This window comes from Anomaloglossus baeobatrachus, chromosome 8, assembly GCF_048569485.1.
Source record: "Anomaloglossus baeobatrachus isolate aAnoBae1 chromosome 8, aAnoBae1.hap1, whole genome shotgun sequence".
In the NCBI taxonomy this organism is placed as follows: Eukaryota; Metazoa; Chordata; class Amphibia; order Anura; family Aromobatidae; genus Anomaloglossus; species Anomaloglossus baeobatrachus.
Window position 1 is genome coordinate 23685289 of NC_134360.1, and position 18867 is coordinate 23704155.

Consider the following 18867-nt stretch of genomic DNA (forward strand, 5'->3'; position numbering starts at 1 on the left):
CGCGGCGTTTTTCGCAGCGTTTTTCGGGTGCGTTTTTGGCCTCAAAACTGCAGGACTTTGCTTCCCCAGCAAAGTCTGAGTTTTCATTTTTGCTGTCCGCACACATCTGTTTTTACCTGCGTTTTTGAGTTAAAAAAAAAAATGGACATGTCAGTTCTTTCCTGCGTTTTTCTGCGTTTTCCGCCCATGCAATGCATTTGAAAAACGCAGCAAAACGCAGAGATCAAAAACGCAGCAAAACAGCCAAAAACGCACCAAATCGCGGCAAAAACGCATGCATTTTTCCGACGCAGGTGCGTTTTTGTGCGTTTTTAGTGGCCAAAAACGCAGCGTCAAAAAGACGCAGTGTGCGAACCTAGCCTTACACCTGTGTGCCCCCCATATCAGTATTACACCTGTGTGCCCCCCACCATGACTGTGACTGTGTACCACCCATATCATAACTGCGCCTGTGTGCCCCCCATATCATAACTGCGCCTGTGTGCCCCCCATATCATAACTGCGCATGTGTGCCCCCCATATCGGAACTGCACCTGTGTGCCCCCCATATCATAACTGCGCCTGTGTGCCCCCTATATCATAACTGCGCCTGTGTGCCCCCCATATCGGAACTGCGCCTTTGTGCCCCCCATATCGGAACTGCGCCTGTGTGCCCCCCATATCGGAACTGCGCCTGTGTGCCCCCCATATCGGAACTGCCCCTGTGTGCCCCCCATATCGGAACTGCACCTTTGTGCCCCCCATATCGGAACTGCGCCTGTGTGCCCCCCATATCGGAACTGCGCCTGTGTGCCCCCCATATCGGAACTGCGCCTGTGTGCCCCCCATATCGGAACTGCGCCTGTGTGCCCCCCATATCGGAACTGCGCCTGTGTGCCCCCCATATCGGAACTGCGCCTGTGTGCCCCCCCATATCGGAACTGCGCCTGTGTGCCCCCCCATATCGGAACTGCGCCTGTGTGCCCCCCATATCGGAACTGCGCCTGTGTGCCCCCCATATCGGAACTGCGCCTGTGTGCCCCCCCATATCGGAACTGCGCCTGTGTGCCCCCCCATATCGGAACTGCGCCTGTGTGCCCCCCCCCCATATCGGAACTGCGCCTGTGTGCCCCCCCCCCATATCGGAACTGCGCCTGTGTGCCCCCCCCCCCATATCGGAACTGCGCCTGTGTGCCCCCCCCATATCGGAACTGCGCCTGTGTGCCCCCCCCATATCGGAACTGCGCCTGTGTGCCCCCCCATATCGGAACTGCGCCTGTGTGCCCCCCCCCCATATCGGAACTGCGCCTGTGCGCCCCCCCCCCCATATCGGAACTGCGCCTGTGCGCCCCCCCCCCCATATCGGAATTGCGCCTGTGCGCCCCCCCCCCATATCGGAACTGCGCCTGTGTGCCCCCCCATATCGGAACTGCGCCTGTGTGCCCCCCCCATATCGGAACTGCGCCTTTGTGCCCCCCCATATCGGAACTGCGCCTGTATGCCCCCCCCAATATCGGAACTGCGCCTGTGTGCCCCCCCATATCGGAACTGCGCCTTTGTGGCCCCCCCATATCGGAACTGCGCCTGTGTGCCCCCCTCCTGGTGGTGGCACTGTGCCTTTGGACCCCCAATATAACCCAATGCTATAACCCCTTTGAGAACCCTCCCCTCTTATTACTGAGCAGTGGGCGCGTTTTGTCCAATCAGATCAGGTCCAGTGATCATGTGACTCCGCAGAGCTCCTTGTTGCTACATTGTGTCAGTGTCTTGTATAAGTTGTTGTCAGATCTGTAAAGTCTCCAGTAAATATTAACCCTCGCTCTTCTCCAGTCCTGATATTACAGGGACCCCCGATTGTGGCCATTTCCGGGTCAGTAATGCTCTGGTGGGATCAGGCCGCCCAAAGTGATGCTAGCCGGCCAGAATTCACGGGATGTCGCCCTCCTGCGCTCCATCAGCGCTCCTGATCTTAGACTATTAGTAGCTTCCGGTCCTCGCCCGGCCAGGTCCACCGCTGCCTCGGTTATGGTTGATCGCTGTAGCAGTGACATCAGGTCTGCAGAGCTGCTGCCGATCACTTGGACCTGCTGGGGCTGGTGTACTTACTCTGAAAATCAGTGAAGTCTCCGATTAGGCTTCTTTGGTTGCATCTAGATTTGGTGACAGCTAAATAATATCTTTACAGATGAGAGCGATTTTTATTTCCAGTTGCTTGTTTTATAGGAGATGGGGTTTAACCCTCTACACTCCATGTAAGACGTCGGTGAGCCCCGTCACCATGTGTCACCGAGGGGGGATGTTTTATCTCTGGGATGACGGCTCCTGACCTCGGCTGAACTTCTCTTTTAACTGTTTGCTCTGTGGTTAGACACCTGCCGGGCGATTTTAGTCTCTTCATGTTCAGGTGCAATGTTTGCATCATCCTCTCGTGTCGGCCATTGCTTGTGTTTTAATACACGACGTCAGTACAATGCTGACATTTAAGAATCAAGGGGGATAGATGAGGGTCTTATTTTAGGACCATGGTCCGTCTAAACAGGTTGACATTAAAGGGAACCTGTCACCAGTTTGGTCCCCTAATGAGCTGCGGCCACCACCAGTGAGCGCTTATATACAGCGTTCTAGAATACTGTATATAAGAGCCCAGGCTGCTGTGTAGAATGTAAAAAAACACCTCTTATTATCCTCACCTAGGGGGCGGTCCGGTCTGATGAGCGGTCAGTGCTCTCAGGTCCTGTGCCTCCTCTCTGCGGCGATCGCCATCCTCCTCCTTCTCAGACCCGTGTGGATGACGCGTCCTTTATCAACCACACAGGCCAGCATTGCGGTCCTGCGCAGGCGCTCTTCTCTCTGCTCTGTGGAAGGCAGATCAAAGTACTGTAATGCGCATGCGCGAGGAAAGCTCAGACCGCCTGCGCATGCGCACTACAACACTGATCTGCTCACAGCAGGGCAGTGAGAAGTGCGCATGCGCAGGAACACAATGCCGGCCTGGGCTGGATAGGAGGACGCGTCATCCACACGGGGCTGAGAAGGAGGACGGCGATCGCCACAGAGGAAGCGCCGGACCGGAGAGCAGTGACCGCTCATCAGACCGGACCGCCCCCCTAGGGGAGTATAATAAAGGTGTTTTTGATGTTTTACAGAGCATCCTGGGCTCTTATATACACAGTATTCTGGAATGCTGTATATAAGAGGTCACTGGTGGTGGCCGCAGCTCATAAGGGAAAAACCTGCTGACATGTTCTGTTTAGGCCTCTTTCACACATCAGGTTTTTTTTTCCATCAGTCACATTCCATTTTGTGACTGATCCGTCGCAGATTGTGGTACAACTGATGCAACAGATCCTGTAAAAAAAAAAAAAAAAATAATGGACCCATCATACCAGCCTAACAGTGGTTTTTACCTGTTCTGGGCATGCTCCGTTACAAAAACGGAGTTCGTCACCGGAATCCGTCGTTTGACGGATTGCGTCGAATCCTGCGCACACAGGCTTCCATTCTAAAGAAAAGGCAGATGGTGATGGATCCTGCGCACATAGGCATCCATTCTAAAAAAAAAAGGCAGATGGTGATGGATCCTGCGCACATAGGCTTCCATTCTAAAAAAAAGGCAGACGGTGACGGATCCTGCGCACATAGTCTTCCATTCTAAAAAAAAGGCAGATGGTGATGGATCCTGCGTACACAGGCTTCCATTCTAAAAAAAAGGCAGACGGTGACGGATCCTGCGCACATAGTCTTCCATTCTAAAAAAAAGGCAGATGGTGATAGATCCTGCGCACACAGGCTTCCATTCTAAAAAAAAAAAAGGCAGACGGTGACGGATCCTGCGCACATAGTCTTCTATTCTAAAAAAAAAAAGGCAGACGGTGACGGATCCTGCGCACATAGTCTTCGGAATTGGCACCGATAACCTAATATTCTCTGGTCACAGAATAATCCATGTGTCTGGACAAGCCATTAGACCACCGCCGATTGGTTGTTTAATGGTTTGGATCGGTCTTGTTCACATTAAGGGTATGTGCGCACGTTGCTTTTTACCTGCTTTTTACCTGCTTTTTTGCTGCTTTTTCTTCTGCGCTGTTTAATGCCAAAATGGATGTGTTCTTCTATTCAAGCAAAGTCTATGGGAATTTGGGTTTCTTGTTCACACTATGTTGTTCAAAATGCTGCCTTTTTGTGGCAGAACTTTGGTCAAAAACTCAGCTTTTCAAAGAAGCAACATGTCAATTGTTTTTGCCATTTGGGTTTTGCACTGCAAAGCTGAGTTTTTGACCAAAGTTCTGCCACAAAAAGGCAGCATTTTGAACAACATAGTGTGAACAAGAAACCCAAATTCCCATAGACTTTGCTTGAATAGAAGAACACATCCATTTTGGCATTAAACAGCGCAGAAGAAAAAGCAGCAAAAAAGCAGGTAAAAAGCAGGTAAAAAGCAACGTGCGCACATACCCTAATGGCGCAGTGTGTTTTTATAGGGTTCATGATGACCAGTTCGGATTCTTTCCATTGAGCTGTCCAGTTCTTATTTTTTTTTTTCTCTTCCCCAGCCCAAAGACTTGCCAACTTTAGTTTACTCACATTTTTCTTAAATGGGGTACACTACAGGACAAGTTTTGTTTTTTTTGGAGGGGGGCTTTATTTGTTTGTGTTTTTTTTTTTTTTTTTTTTTTTTTTAATTTTCATTGTTCAATTTAAAGGGCTATTTCCACTTTAGACATTTTATGCAGGATTTGGTAATTAATGTTCGAAAGACTTGGATCCCAATTCAGAAGCCTGCACCTATCTCTATACGGTGGTCCCCCGACTCCCATCCCGTCTGGTGATTTGGTCACCACATCTGGGAGAAGAATGAATAGACAGGCGGCTACACGTGTGCGGCTTTCTCCGTTCCCTTTAAAGCGTTCGGAAACAACAGAGCAAGCGAAAATAACAGTAAACACGAGCAACCACCTCGCCGTTCATTCTGCGCTGTTGTCTGGAGATCGGCGATGGTCCCAGAGGTTGGAGCTGCATCTTTCAGACATATGGACGTGCCGTAAATATATAAGGTAGGAATATTTTCATGGATAACTCGCATCTTTTTTCAATTTACTCTCCATCAGGGAATATATGGGGACATCTAAACTGATATATATATATATATATCTCTCTATAATTTGTATCTATATATTTATATATCTATCTGTATATATATATCTATATCTGTATATATCTCTCTCTCTCTCTCTATATATATATATATATATATATATATATATATATATATATATATTATATTATATATTATATTATATTATATTATATTTTTTATTTATTTTTTTTTTACATGGGTTGGGAAATCTGCTGCAGCAGCAAGAAAGTGGATGCAATCTTATCTACACACTGGTGAAAGAAAATCAGAAAATCCTGCTTTTTTCGCTAAAGGTCCAGTCACACTAAGCAACTTACCAGCGATCCCAACAACGATAGGGATCGTTGGTAAGTTGCTAGGAGGTTGCTGGTGAGCTGTCACACTGCGACGCTCCAGCGATCCCACCAGCAACCTGACCTGGCAGGGATCGCTGGAGCGTGGCTACACGAGTTGCTGGTGAGCTCACCAGCAACCAGTGTCCAGCCCCCAGTCTCCTAGTTACAGCACACATCAGGTTAATTAACCCGATGTGTGCTGCAGCTAAATGTGCACAGAGCAGGGAGCAGCGCACACTGAGCGCTGGCTCCTTGCTCTCCTAGTTACAGCACACATCGGGTTAATTGCCTGATGTGTGCTGCAGCTAAATGTGCACAGAGCAGGGAGCAGCGCACACTGCTTAGTGCTGGCTCCTTGCTCTCCTAGTTACAGCACACATCGGGTTAATTACCTGATGTGTGCTGCAGCTAAATGTGCACAGAGCAGGGAGCAGCACACACTGCTTAGTGCTGGCTCCTTGCTCTCCTAGTTACAGCACACATCGGGTTAATTGCCTGATGTGTGCTGCAGCTACATGTGCACAGAGCAGGAGCCGGTAGCACAGGCAGTGAGAGCGGAGGAGGCTGGTATCAAAGGTAAATATCGGGTAACCAAGGACAGGGCTTCTTGGTTACCCGATGTTTACATTAGTTACCAGCCTCAGCAGAAGCCGGCTCCTGCTCACTGCACATTAGTTGTTGCTGTCTCGCTGTCACACACAGCGATCTGTGCTTCACAGCAGGACAGCAACAACTAAAAAATGGCCCAGGACATTCAGCAACAACCAACGACCTCACAGCAGGGGCCAGGTTGTTGCTGGATGTCACACACAGCAACATCGCTAGCAACGTCACAAAAGTTGTTCGTTACCAGCGATGTTGCTAGCGATGTTGCTTAGTGTGACGGGGCCTTAAGTGTGAACTTGCCCTAAGATTCAGATACCCCGACTTAGGCTGCTTTCACACTACGTCTTTTTAACATGCGTCCTGAACGTTTTTTTGCTGCAAAAGCGGATCCTGCTTTTACAGCAAAAAATGCATGCTAACGCATGTGTTACTTTGCAGGATCCTGTCACTGGATGTTTAGGGGCGGGCATTGGAGTCATGTGATCGGGAGTGAGGGGAACTAAACGTGCCAGACTGGGAGCCGGCATCTGACAGCTGCGAGGCTCGTAACCAAGGTAAACATCGGGTAACTTGCTTGGATACCCGATATTTACTTTGGTTACAAGCGTCTGCATCTTCTAGGAGCAGGGCTGCCTGCACACGTTACCAACGTAAACATCGGGTAACTAAGATAAATGGTTACCCGATATTTACCTTGGTTATGAGTGTCCGCAGCTCTCAGGTGGGAGAGAGAGAGGGAGGAGAGGGAGGGGGAGAGACAGAGGGAGGAGAGAGGGAGAGGGAGGGAGGAGGAGAGAGGGACTGATCACACCAGGCTGGTTTCTGGGCATGCTCAGTAGAGCAAGCAGGATCCTGTCTATCAGCACGCCAGCGTTCACCTGCGTTTGCGTGCTGTTTAGTCAGGATCCAGCAATTTGCAGAAGTTGGACGCAGCTCAAAAACGCTACAAGTAGCGTTTTTGAAAGATGTTAAAAAACTGCAAGTCGCTGGATCCTCACTATAACGCAGGTGAACGCATGTTAACGCGAGTCCATTGCAAATGCATTGAAATGAAAACGCATTTGCACTGGATCCGTTTCTGCGTTAAAAAAACGTTCAGGACGCATGTTAAAAAGACGTAGTGTGAAAGCAGCCTTACTAGCGTTGATTTGCAGCATGCTAAGTCCTGGTGCGGTATCGCATTGCTAGGCAATCTCACTATATGTCTTGTACGGGACGTTACCGCATGGTATCTCTGCCAGGCTGAAAATATAATCTGCTGTGTGCACGGACCTGTATGGCGACCCACAAAAAGCCTTGGATTATGCATAAAACCCGCACAGGTACTATACCGTACTCCCCAAGACCCCATATTCTCCTCACTGCAATACTCCGTTTCTCTAGAAGGGCTAGTGCAGACGACCATTTCTTCAGTCCAAGTGCACAATCCGATCAGATATCAGAATGCACGCGACCCATTGTTATTCAATGGGGGCAGTGCACATGTTCATTTTGGGGGGGGGTTTCGGACTAATTGGTCCTAGGAAAAAAAAATTGCAACAAGTACAATTTGCCTCCGTGAATCGGATCGCACTCGGCCATTCAAGTTTATGGGTCAGTGGAAAAAAATAAATCTGACTGCACTCAGATGACATCAGACTGCAGTCTAATTTTCACAGACTGGAGAGTTTCTTAATTTTTTATTTTTTATTCTCCACTTCCTAGAAAAACAGGTCCCACTCTGATCACATTCGAGTCGATCTGATTAGCATAATCCGACCATTTTTCTCTGATGGTTGTGTGACCCTAGCCTAATAGGAAATACAGTGCTACATGCCGCCATTTTTTCTTCTTTCTGCAATCCTTTTGACGTTTCCTAATAGCTCCAGCCTACCCTCGCTGATTCACATGTGCTCCTGTACTTTGTTGTGGACGTGTCTGCATGAGCACTTAGATCAGCTGCAGAATACAGGCTGCTGTCTATGGTGCTTTATACACTGAACAAAACTATAAACACAACACTTGTGTTTTTGCTCCCATTTTTCATAGGCTGAACTCAAAGATCTAAAAGTTTTCCTATGTGCACAAAAGGACTTTTCGCTAATATTGTTCCCAAATTTTTCTAAATCTGTGTTAGTGAATGCTTTTACTTCACCGAGATAATTCATCCACCTCACAGATGTGGCATATCTAGATGCTGATTAGACAGCATGATTATTGCACAGGTGCGCCTTAGGCTGGCCAGTATGATTGTTGCACAGGTGCGCCTTAGGCTGACCAGCATGATTGTTGCACAGGTGCGCCTTAGACCGGCTAGCATGATTGTTGCACAGGTGCGCCTTAGGCTGGCCAGCATGATTGTTGCACAGGTGCGCCTTAGACCGGCTAGCATGATTGTTGCACAGGTGCGCCTTTGGCTGGCAACAATAAAAGGCCTCTCTAAAATTTGCAGTTTTACAGTATTGTTGGGATCAGAAAACCAGTCAATATTTGGTGTGACCACTATTTGCGTCCCGCAGTGCAGCTCATCTCCTTCACATAGAGTTGATCAGGTTGGTTATTGTGGCCTGTTGTGTCCACTCTTCTTCAATGGCTGCAAAGTTGCTGGATATTGGCAGGAACTTTGTGTACGCCGATCCAGAGCACCACACCTGCTCAGTGAGTGACCTGTTTTCGGTGAGTATGCTGTTGTGCAAGAACTGGGATGTTTTCAGCTTCCGGGAGTTGTGTACAGATCCTCGCACCATGGGGCCGCGCATTATCAACTGCAACGTGAGGTGATGGTCATGGATGAGGCACAACAACGGCCTCAGGATCTCGTCATGGCATCAATACAATGCACCTGCCCAGATCATAACCCCACCATGGGCCACTTCATTCAGCAAACCTCTCCCCCACATAACGCCATACACACAGTCTGCCATCTGAACCGTCCTGTGAAAATCCAGATTCATCCATGAAGTGAAACGTCTCCAACGTGCCAGATGCCATCGAATGTGATCATTTGCTCACTCAAGTCAGTTATGATGCAGTCAGGTGGAGACCCCAACGAGGGCGACGCTCTGCAGTCAGGTGCAGACCCCGACGATGGTGACGCTCTGGAGTCAGGTGGAGACCCCGTCGATGGCGACACTCTGCAGTCAGGTGGAAACCCTGACCATGGCGACGCTCTGCAGTCTTGTGGAAACCCCGATAAAGATGACGCTCTGCAGTCAGGTGGAGACCCCGACGATGGCGACGCTCTGCAATCAGGTGGAGACCCTGACCATGGCGACGCTCTGCAGTCAGGTGGAAACTCCGATAAAGATGACGCTCTGCAGTCAGGTGGAGACCCCGACGATGGCGATGCTCTGCAGTCAGGTGGAGACCCCGACGAGGGCGACGCTCTGCAATCAGGTGGAGACCCCCGACGATGGCGACGCCTTGCAGTCAGGTGGAGACCCCCGACGAGGGCGACGCTCTGCAATCAGGTGGAGACCCCCGACGATGGCGACGCCTTGCAGTCAGGTGGAGACCCCCGACGATGGCGACGCCTTGCAGTCAGGTGGAGAGGACGACGCTTTGCAGTCAGGAGTAGACCCCAACGAGGGTGACGCTCTGGAGTCAGGTGGAGACCCCGACGATGGCGACGCTCTGCAGTCAGGTGGAGACCCCCGACGATGGCGACGCCTTGCAGTCAGGTGGAGACCCCTGACCATGGCGACGCTCTGCAGTCAGGTGGAGACCCCTGACCATGGCGACGCTCTGCAGTCAGGTGGAAACCCCGATAAAGATGACGTTCTGCAGTCAGGTGGAGACCCAGACGATGGCGACGCTCTGCAATCAGGTGGAGACCCTGACCATGGCGACGCTCTGCAGTCAGGTGGAAACCCCGACGAGGGCGACACTCTGCAGTCAGGTGGAGACCCCGACGAGGGCGACACTCCGCAGTCAGGTGGAAACCCTGACCATGGCGACGCTCTGCAGTCTTGTGGAAACCCCGATAAAGATGACGCTCTGCAGTCAGGTGGAGACCCCGACGATGGCGATGCTCTGCAGTCAGGTGGAGACCCCGACGAGGGCGACGCTCTGCAATCAGGTGGAGACCCCCCGACGATGGCGACGCCTTGCAGTCAGGTGGAGACCCCCGACGATGGCGACGCCTTGCAGTCAGGTGGAGAGGACGACGCTTTGCAGTCAGGAGTAGACCCCAACGAGGGTGACGCTCTGCAGTCAGGTGGAGACCCCGCTGAGGACAAAGAGCAGCAGCGAAACTTCCCTGACATGGTTTCTGACAGTTGCACAGACATTATTTGGTTTTGCACCATTGTTGCAGCCGCTGTCCGGGTGGCCGGTCTCAGACCATCTTGGAGGTGAAGATGCTGGATGTGGAGGACCTGGGCTGGTGCGGTCACACGTGGTCTGCGGTTGTGAGCGCGGGTGGATGTTCTGCCCAAAAAAACATCTTTTTGAGACGTCTTTAGGTGGAGAAATGAACATTCAATTCATGGGCAACATTTCTGGTGACGTTCCTGGAGTCAGCAGCCAACTGCACGCTCCACCAAACCCTGCGACATCTGTGGCACTGTGCTGTGTGATAAAGCTGCACATTTTATTGTGGCCAGCCCAGGCAGGGTGGAGGGACAGCGGTGCCTATTCTTGATCTGGATGGTGAGGGTGATAGGGATAGGACCCCCTTCCTATCAGGTATAACTGAGATGTGCACAGGCCGGCGAGCTGTGACCACGTCTAGAAGGAAACCGTTTTCTTTCATTGCGGTGATTCAAAAACCACACTAATTTGTTTAGTCGCTTCAGTCCTGAAATCTGGAAGTGGACTCCCCCCCCACATCATGGTATCACTTTTCAGTGTCAAACTTTCTCCCAAGTTTTCATTGCGCTTATGAAAAAGTAAAGGGGTATTCCCATCTCCAAGATCCTATCTCAATATATAGTAAATGTAATAATATTAGCAAAATACTTCCAATTAGAAATGTAGTATAGTTCTCCTGATGATATATCCGTATCTCTTACCTCATGTGCAGGGCATTGCAGCTTAAAGGGGTACTCCCCTCTCCAAGATCCTATCCCAATATGTAGTAGTTATAATAATAGCAAATCTGTCCAATTAGAAATGTGGTATAGTTCTTCTGATATAGCGATGTCTCTTACCTCATGTGCACGGCATTGCAGCTTAAAGGGATATTCCCATCTCCAAGATCCTATCCCAATATGTAGTAGGCATAACTATAATAATGTTAGCAAATACGTCCAATTAGAAATGTAGTATAGTGCTACTGATCTAGCCATGTCTCTTACCTCATGTGCAGGGCATTGCAGCGTAGGTCTCTGTGGTTACGACCGCATGCAACTGTCACTGAGTGGTCGTAACCATGTATACCTAAGTTATGATCACAAGCAACTAACTGTCACTATAAGCGTGGTCCTAACCATGAATACCTAAGCAGCAATGCCCTGCACAATAGGTAAGTGACATTGCTAATTAGGAGAACTATACTATATTTCTAACATCTAACAGAGATTAACTAGATATCAAGAAACAAGAGCAGATGCCTGGCTATCGCTGATGGTCCCAGAGCTGACGGACGCCTGTTTTAGACCCGGTATTTAAGGCTGCTTTTCCCCTGTAACTTTGGTTCCTCTGACTGTCACAGTTACAGGGGACATTTCTTTTCTGACCTCAAGGTCACATTAAATGTAGAGTTGATGCTGCCGATGGAATGGGAGCGGGCATACCGCTTCTTACCTGCCGGCGTCCACAGCTTTTCCTTTAATTAACCAGCCTGACACGACATCATTGTTGTGGCGTGATGCACATGTGATGTTGCACCAGGCCGGCTAATCGAAAGAAGAAATAGAAATGGGCATGTCACTCGCCCAAGAGAAAATCCAAACTATTGGACAAGTACATCGCAGGAAAGGACAAAAGCCCGATGGCAGTATCACTTCTCATGTGATAATTTTTGGAAGAAGCGTTACGTAATATATGTAGAGCTGAAGAGGATCAATTTGCGGGATTCGAGTTCAGCCGCCAGCTACCCCTGATGTGGGCGCTGGATTGTAGTCCTTGCAAATCGATCCAATCATCTCTGGATATGTGAGGATGACTGAGGACTACGGATTTTGCCCTTGCCCAGCTATGTACACATTGGGGAGACAGAGACTGCTGTATGCACAACACAGAAACTGCTGTATATACACATCACATGGGAGACACTGGGACTGGTGTGTATACATCACATAGGATACACTGGGACTGGTGTACATACATCATATATACATGTGTATAATATATATTTATATTGTATGTTGCACATGGGAGACACAGACTGATGTGTATATACATCACATAGGAGACACTGGGACTGGTGTATTTACATCACATAGGAGACACTGGGACTGGTGTATATACATTCAATAGGAGACACTGGGACTGGTGTATTTACATCACATAGGAAACACTGGGACTGGTGTATTTACATCACATAGGAGACACTGGGACTGTTGTACATACATCACATAGACACTGGGACTGTTGTACATACATCATATATACATGTGTATAATATATAATTATATTGCATGTCGCACATGGGAGACACAGACTGATGTGTATATACATCACATAGGAGACACTGGGACTGGTGTATTTACATCACATAGGAAACACTGGGACTGTTGTACATACATCATATATACATGTGTATAATATATATTTATATTGCATGTCGCACATGGGAGACACAGACTGATGTGTATATACATCACATAGGAGACACTGGGACTGGTGTATTTACATCACATAGGAGACACTGGAGATGCATCACAAAGGAGAAACTGTAACTGCTGGCTTCATCATCTGTGGCAGAATTAGCGCGCTCTGTGCTCTCACCCTACTCAATACATACCAATGCTAGCACTGGCCATCCTCCGGATTGATCCTTTATTGCATGCTCCTAGTGTTGGCAGGAATTAGAGGGCCGGCGGCCACAGCCCTGCAGTCCCTGGGAATCTTCCCGAGGCCATAGATAGTGACAGGGCGGTCCGTAGGTTCCCCTCCTTTGACTTACACTGTTCCTCTCTTCATACATTTACATCCCATGTGACACATAATAACGCCACAGAAAAATCTTCACAGGTTTGTGTCCGCACCTTGGGAAAATATATCCTAAGGAAGACTAAATGGCCCCATTATTCTTGCAAATTCTGCACCGGAAAGTCACAACGTAGCTCAGCGTAAGGGTCCTAATCCTCAGAAGTCCCAAGTGTCCGCCTCGGATTTTTGCTTGTGGCTTTTGCATAGACACATACATGCAAATCCCGTGTGTGACGTATACAGAATAGTAACAAGTGGAGATATTGAAAAGTGCAAGGACGTGATACGGGAAACTACTGGAACATTGCATAACTATGAAGTTTGGAAAAGTTGGATGACCTGAGATGACCTGTGATGTGTGCGCACATGAGGAATACCACAATTTCTGGTCATTATATGGAGGCTGTATTTGTGGAGAATAGCCGCTATGGTGTCTCCTATACACAGACATGAGCGATTCCTGCTCTCCTGTCTCTGATCAGAAGCAGCAGTCACATGGAGGGCATTATACTGCAGAACTGAGCAGCGTAGATGTGAATCCAGCACTGGGGTGAGATAAACACTTACTAGAAAACTGCAGCAGGATCTGTCTGCATCAACGCCTCTCCCTTCTCCACCCTTCTTTATAGACTTAGGTTATGTGCCCACGTGACGATTTAAATTTTTTTTTTTTTTTGCATCTTTTCATGCGTTTTTCTTGCTTTTTTTAAATCAATAAAAGCTTTCCAGCAAAGTCTGAGAATTCTGACTTGCTGTGCACACGCTGCTTCTTCTGCTTTCTTTGTTTCTGTTTTTTTATTCTGTGTTTCCATAATCCCCTGCAATGCTTTATCACTACAGTGGATTATAGCGCAGCATTTTGCAGCATGGTGTGTGAGGCTCTCCGTAGCTCAGTAACCTGGGGTCATGATAGTGACGACCCAGGGTTACTATGACAACGATCAGGTTCCTGTGATCGCATTACAGGGATCCAATCGCCAGGGAGAGGTAAGCGATCCCTGCCTCCTGAATGCTGCGTTCGTACTGATTGCAGCATTTAGGGGGTTAAGCTGGGAGTGGTGCAGGCACTGCTCCAGGCAGAAAAAGCCAGGTCCCAGCTTCAACATCAGCTGTTGACCCAGCGGTGATCGCTGGGGTACAGCACCTGAACCTCCCCAATCGCCATGACTAAAATAAAAGCGGGGAAAAAGGCAAGTCAAAAAACGCCCAATTGTTTTTTTCTGCCAAAACATGCTTTTTATGTGCAGAAAAAAAGTACATAAAAAAGCAACGTGGGCACATAATCTTAAGTAAGCATCTTCAAAGTGACAATGATTTTATATGCTTTTTTTCTTCCAAGTGAGTGATAAGTTCAGGAGGCGAGTGAGTTAAGGTGGGGAAGAAGTGGCTCATAAGTGGAGAAAAAAACCCACAGCTTTCCCAGAAAAGGATTTATCAAAGAAACAGCCAAGTAGTTGTTTTTGTTAAAGAGGTATCTCATAAGTGGAGAAAGAATCATATTTCTTGAATCATATTTCTCAAATAACATCTATCTGGGTTATGCAAAGTTTGTATAAAGGGCAATGACCCTTTAAGCTTCCCAGGAACAGATGTATCAAAGAAACAACTAAGTAGTTTTTTTTTATTTAAAGAAGTGGCTCATAAGGGGAGAAAGAAGCATATTTCTCCGATTAATATATATCTGGGTTATGTAAAGTGTGTGTAAATGACAATTTAAGCTTCCCAGAAATTAATGTATCAAAGAAACAGCCAAGTAGTTGTTTTTGTTAAAGAAGTGGCTCATAAGTGGAGAAAGAAGCATATTTGTCAGATAACATCTGTCTGGGTTATGCAAAGTTTGTATAAAGGGCAATGACCCTTTAAGCTTCCCAGGAACAGATGTATCAAAGAAACAACTAAGTAGTTGTTTTTTTTTTTTTTTATTTAAACAAGTTGCTCATAAGGGGAGAAAGAAGCATATTTCTCAGATAAGGTCTATCTGGGTTATGCAAAGTTTGTGTAAATGACAATTTTAAGCTTCCCAGAAACTGATGTATTAAAGAAACGGCCAAGTAGGGTTTTTTTTTTGTTTCTTAAAGTGGCTCATAAGTGGGGAAAGAAGCATATTTCCCAGATAATATATCTGGGTTATGTAAAGTGTGTGTAAATGACCATTTAAGCTTCCTAGAAGTGGATGTTTCAAAGAAACAGCCAAGTAGTTATTTTTTTGTTTCTTAAAGAAATGGCTCATAAGTGGAGAAACAAGCATATTTCTCAGATAAGGTCTATCTGGGTTATGCAAAGTTTGTGTAAAGCTACCCAGGAACGGATGTATCAAAAGAAACAATCAAGTAGTTTGTTTTTGTTAAAAGTGGCTCATAAGGTGAGAAAGAAGCATAGTTCTTAGATATATATATATATATATATATATATATATATATATATATATATATATATATATATATATATATATATATATATATATATATATATATATATATATATATATATATATATAGAGATAGATAGATAGATAGATAGATTATAGATATAGATTATATAGATAGATAGATAATATAGATATATAATATATATATCTATATATATTATGGGTTATGCAAAATGTGTATAAATGACAATTTAAGCTTCCCAGAAACGGATGTATTAAAGAAACAGCCAAGTAGGGTTTTTTTGTTTCTTAAAGAAGTGGCTCATAAGTGGGAAAAGAAGCATATTTCCCAGATAATATATCTGGGATATGTAAAGTGTGTGTAAATGACCATTTAATCGGCCCAGAAATGGATGTTTCAAAGAAACAGCCAAGTAGTTTTTGTTTTTTTTGTTTGTTTCTTAATGAAGTGGCTCATAAGTGGAGAAAGCAGCATATTTCTCAGATAAGATCTATCTGGGTTATGCAAAGTTTGTGTAAAGCAAAGAAACATCCAAGTAGTAGTTGTGGGGGTTTTGTTTCCTAATTATTTTTGTGCTGCTCAGCCTTGTAGACTCCTCGGAGCTCTTTCCCATTAATGCGGGCGGTCTTGTGGCTGGAGGCCAGTGAGACATTGACTTGCACTAGCCACCGTGTTTGGAATACAAATCTGAATGTTATATGACGGCAGCTGACAGGCGACAAGGACACCCCTGCTCACCGGAGCGGCGGCCGCGCGCAGGAGCAGAGTCTTCATTTTGCGCCCAAGTAACGTGCGGCTTTTGTGGCCGCCAGTACAAAGCCAAGAAATCAGGCCACACTCCGGACAGATCTTCAGCTAATTGCTTCTTTATTATAAGCCGAGCTAATGCGTAGTTTGGTCCTTTCAATAAGCTGCAGAATCTGCTCCCGTAGCCCCCAGCATATTGTCAGAGCCTTTCTGCCGTCTCCGTTCGGATTGCTCCGCTGCGGTCCCTGACACTGTCTGATGCAATTACCGCTCAGCGGCCTGACGGCTGGATCTGAAGGCGACTTTCCTGGGACTCTCCGTGAGAGACGGGCTTTTTAGTGTCAATATTAAAGCACATCATTATTGGCTCGGTGTTAAGCAGCCACGGCTGGGGTATTAGAGAGAACATCGCTGTCACTTCTTCCTCCCGCCATCAACGCTGTGTAACACGCGTGTGCCGTCACCGGCTTAGGCCGGGGTTACGCGGTTATAATTTGCATGCATACATCTTTACCTGCCTTCAGCGGGAACAGATTGCCGCCTGCGAGCTTAGTGTGTAAATTACGCCTGCATTTAAAGGGAACAGTTTCCACTCTTGTACTCCAATTAAAATACTTTTTTTTTTTTTTTACGTTTATTTTACACTTAAGATGTCATTGGCCATGCCATCACCCCCCCCCCCCACAGCAATATGCAACATTCATAGCTATCTTTGTGGCCACGTTTTTAAAGGGGTTGTCCACCGCTGTACAGCCCCTTTTTGGAACTGTTTTGACTCTCATCCTCAAATTAAAATACCATCTTTCTGATTATGATGCACCCCAAATTTAGAGGGGCAAGAAAGGGGGTCAGTTTTATAATCCGGTGGAGTGCGGCAGAGATGGTGGAGCAGGGTCAGAGGAGGCAGAAACTGTCGGCGGGGGTGGCTGTGCTGGGGGTGCGGGCTTCAAAGAAATGGCGCGCCAAGTCGGCATATGCGCAGATTTGAGCTTTCGGCTTAATGACAAGCCGAGATCTCATCGGCGCACACGCCACCTCTGGGCGCCATTTTCCTTAAGTCCACTGCTGGGAGATCAATGGGCCGGAGGCGGCACGTGCGCAGATGAGATCTTGAGCCGAGAGCTGCATCCGTGCACGCGCTGACTCTGGACGCCATTATTTGAAGTCCTCACTGCCTACAACCTCATCTCAGCCGCAGTACCAGCCCAGGCGCCGCAGTACCAGCCCAGGCGCTGCAGTACCAGCCCAGGCGCTGCAGTACCAGCCCAGGCGCTGCAGTACCAGCCCAGGCGCCGCAGTACCAGCCCAGGCGCTGCAGTACCAGCCCAGGCGCCGCAGTACTAGCCCAGGCGCTGCAGTACCAGCCCAGGCGCCGCAGCCCGAGCCCAGGCGCTGCAGTACCAGCCCAGGCGCTGCAGTACCAGCCCAGGCGCCGCAGTACCAGCCCAGGCGCCGCAGTACCAGCCCAGGCGCCGCAGCCCGAGCCCAGGCGCCGCAGCCCGAGCCCAGGCGCCGCAGCCCGAGCCCAGGCGCCGCAGCCCGAGCCCAGGCGCCGCAGCCCGAGCCCAGGCGCCGCAGCCAGAGCCCAGCCCAGCGGCCGCAGCCCGAGCCCAGCGGCCGCAGCCCGAGCCCAGCGGCCGCAGCCCGAGCTCAGCCGCCACAGTACCAACTCAGCCACCGCAGCCCGAGCCCAGCCCAGCCGCCGCAGCCCGAGCCCAGCCGCCGCAGCACTGCCCTTGCCTCCTGCGTTTTATAGTCCGACAAATACAATACTTTTTATTTTACACTTTAGGCGTCATTGGCCGTCCTCCCACCCCCCATAGGCAACATTCATATTTATTTGTATGGCTACCTTTATAACGTGGTTGTCCACAACAGCACAGCAGCCCCTTTTAGGAACCGTTTCATTAGACTGTTTTGACATTCGTCCTCAAATTAAAAAGCTTTTTCTTCTTTTTTTTTTTCCAGCATTTATTTTACGCTTTAGGTGTGATTGGCCTTCCCCCTTCCATATGCAGCATTTATAGTCCCCTTTATGGCTACCTTTTTAAGGCTGAGTTCACATGTCCTGTAATCATGCGTTAGAACAGATCCTGCAGAGATCCGTTTGCAAACTGATGTATGTTTTGTTTTTTTTTGCTTTTCCTTTAACATTGGAGTCTATGGAGAACGGATTTCTTAGCGGATTGCTACTTATCTTTCTCTTTGTAACATATCAATTTTTTTCTTCTTACAGGATATGTTACAAATGCAAGAAAAAAAGATGGCTAAATAATAATAGTAATCCGTCCTGCATAGATTCCCATGTTAACAGATGTGTGCCGGATCCGTTTTGGTTTTTTTTAACATGGGAGTCTATAGAAAACGGATCCGGTAATGGATTTGCTATTTATCTTGCATTTGTAACGGATCCGTTTTTTTCTTACATGTTGCGTTACTAATAGATCTGTCTTCCATAGACTGCCATGTTAAAAACCGTATTCAGAAGACATCCGTTAACATTGGAGTCTATGGAGGACGGATACATTACAAATGCAAGTAAAACGAATGGCTAAATAGCATCCGTTACTGAATCTGTCCTCCGTAGAATCCCATGTTA

The 18867-nt window shown here is 47.7% G+C and overlaps 1 protein-coding gene across 1 annotated transcript in view; it reads left to right on the top strand.

The window, feature by feature from the left end:
• Positions 1–18867, top strand: part of ATXN7 (ataxin 7) — a 182800-nt gene that overhangs the window by 69337 nt on the left and 94596 nt on the right. The gene's annotated exons all lie outside the window — the stretch shown is intronic.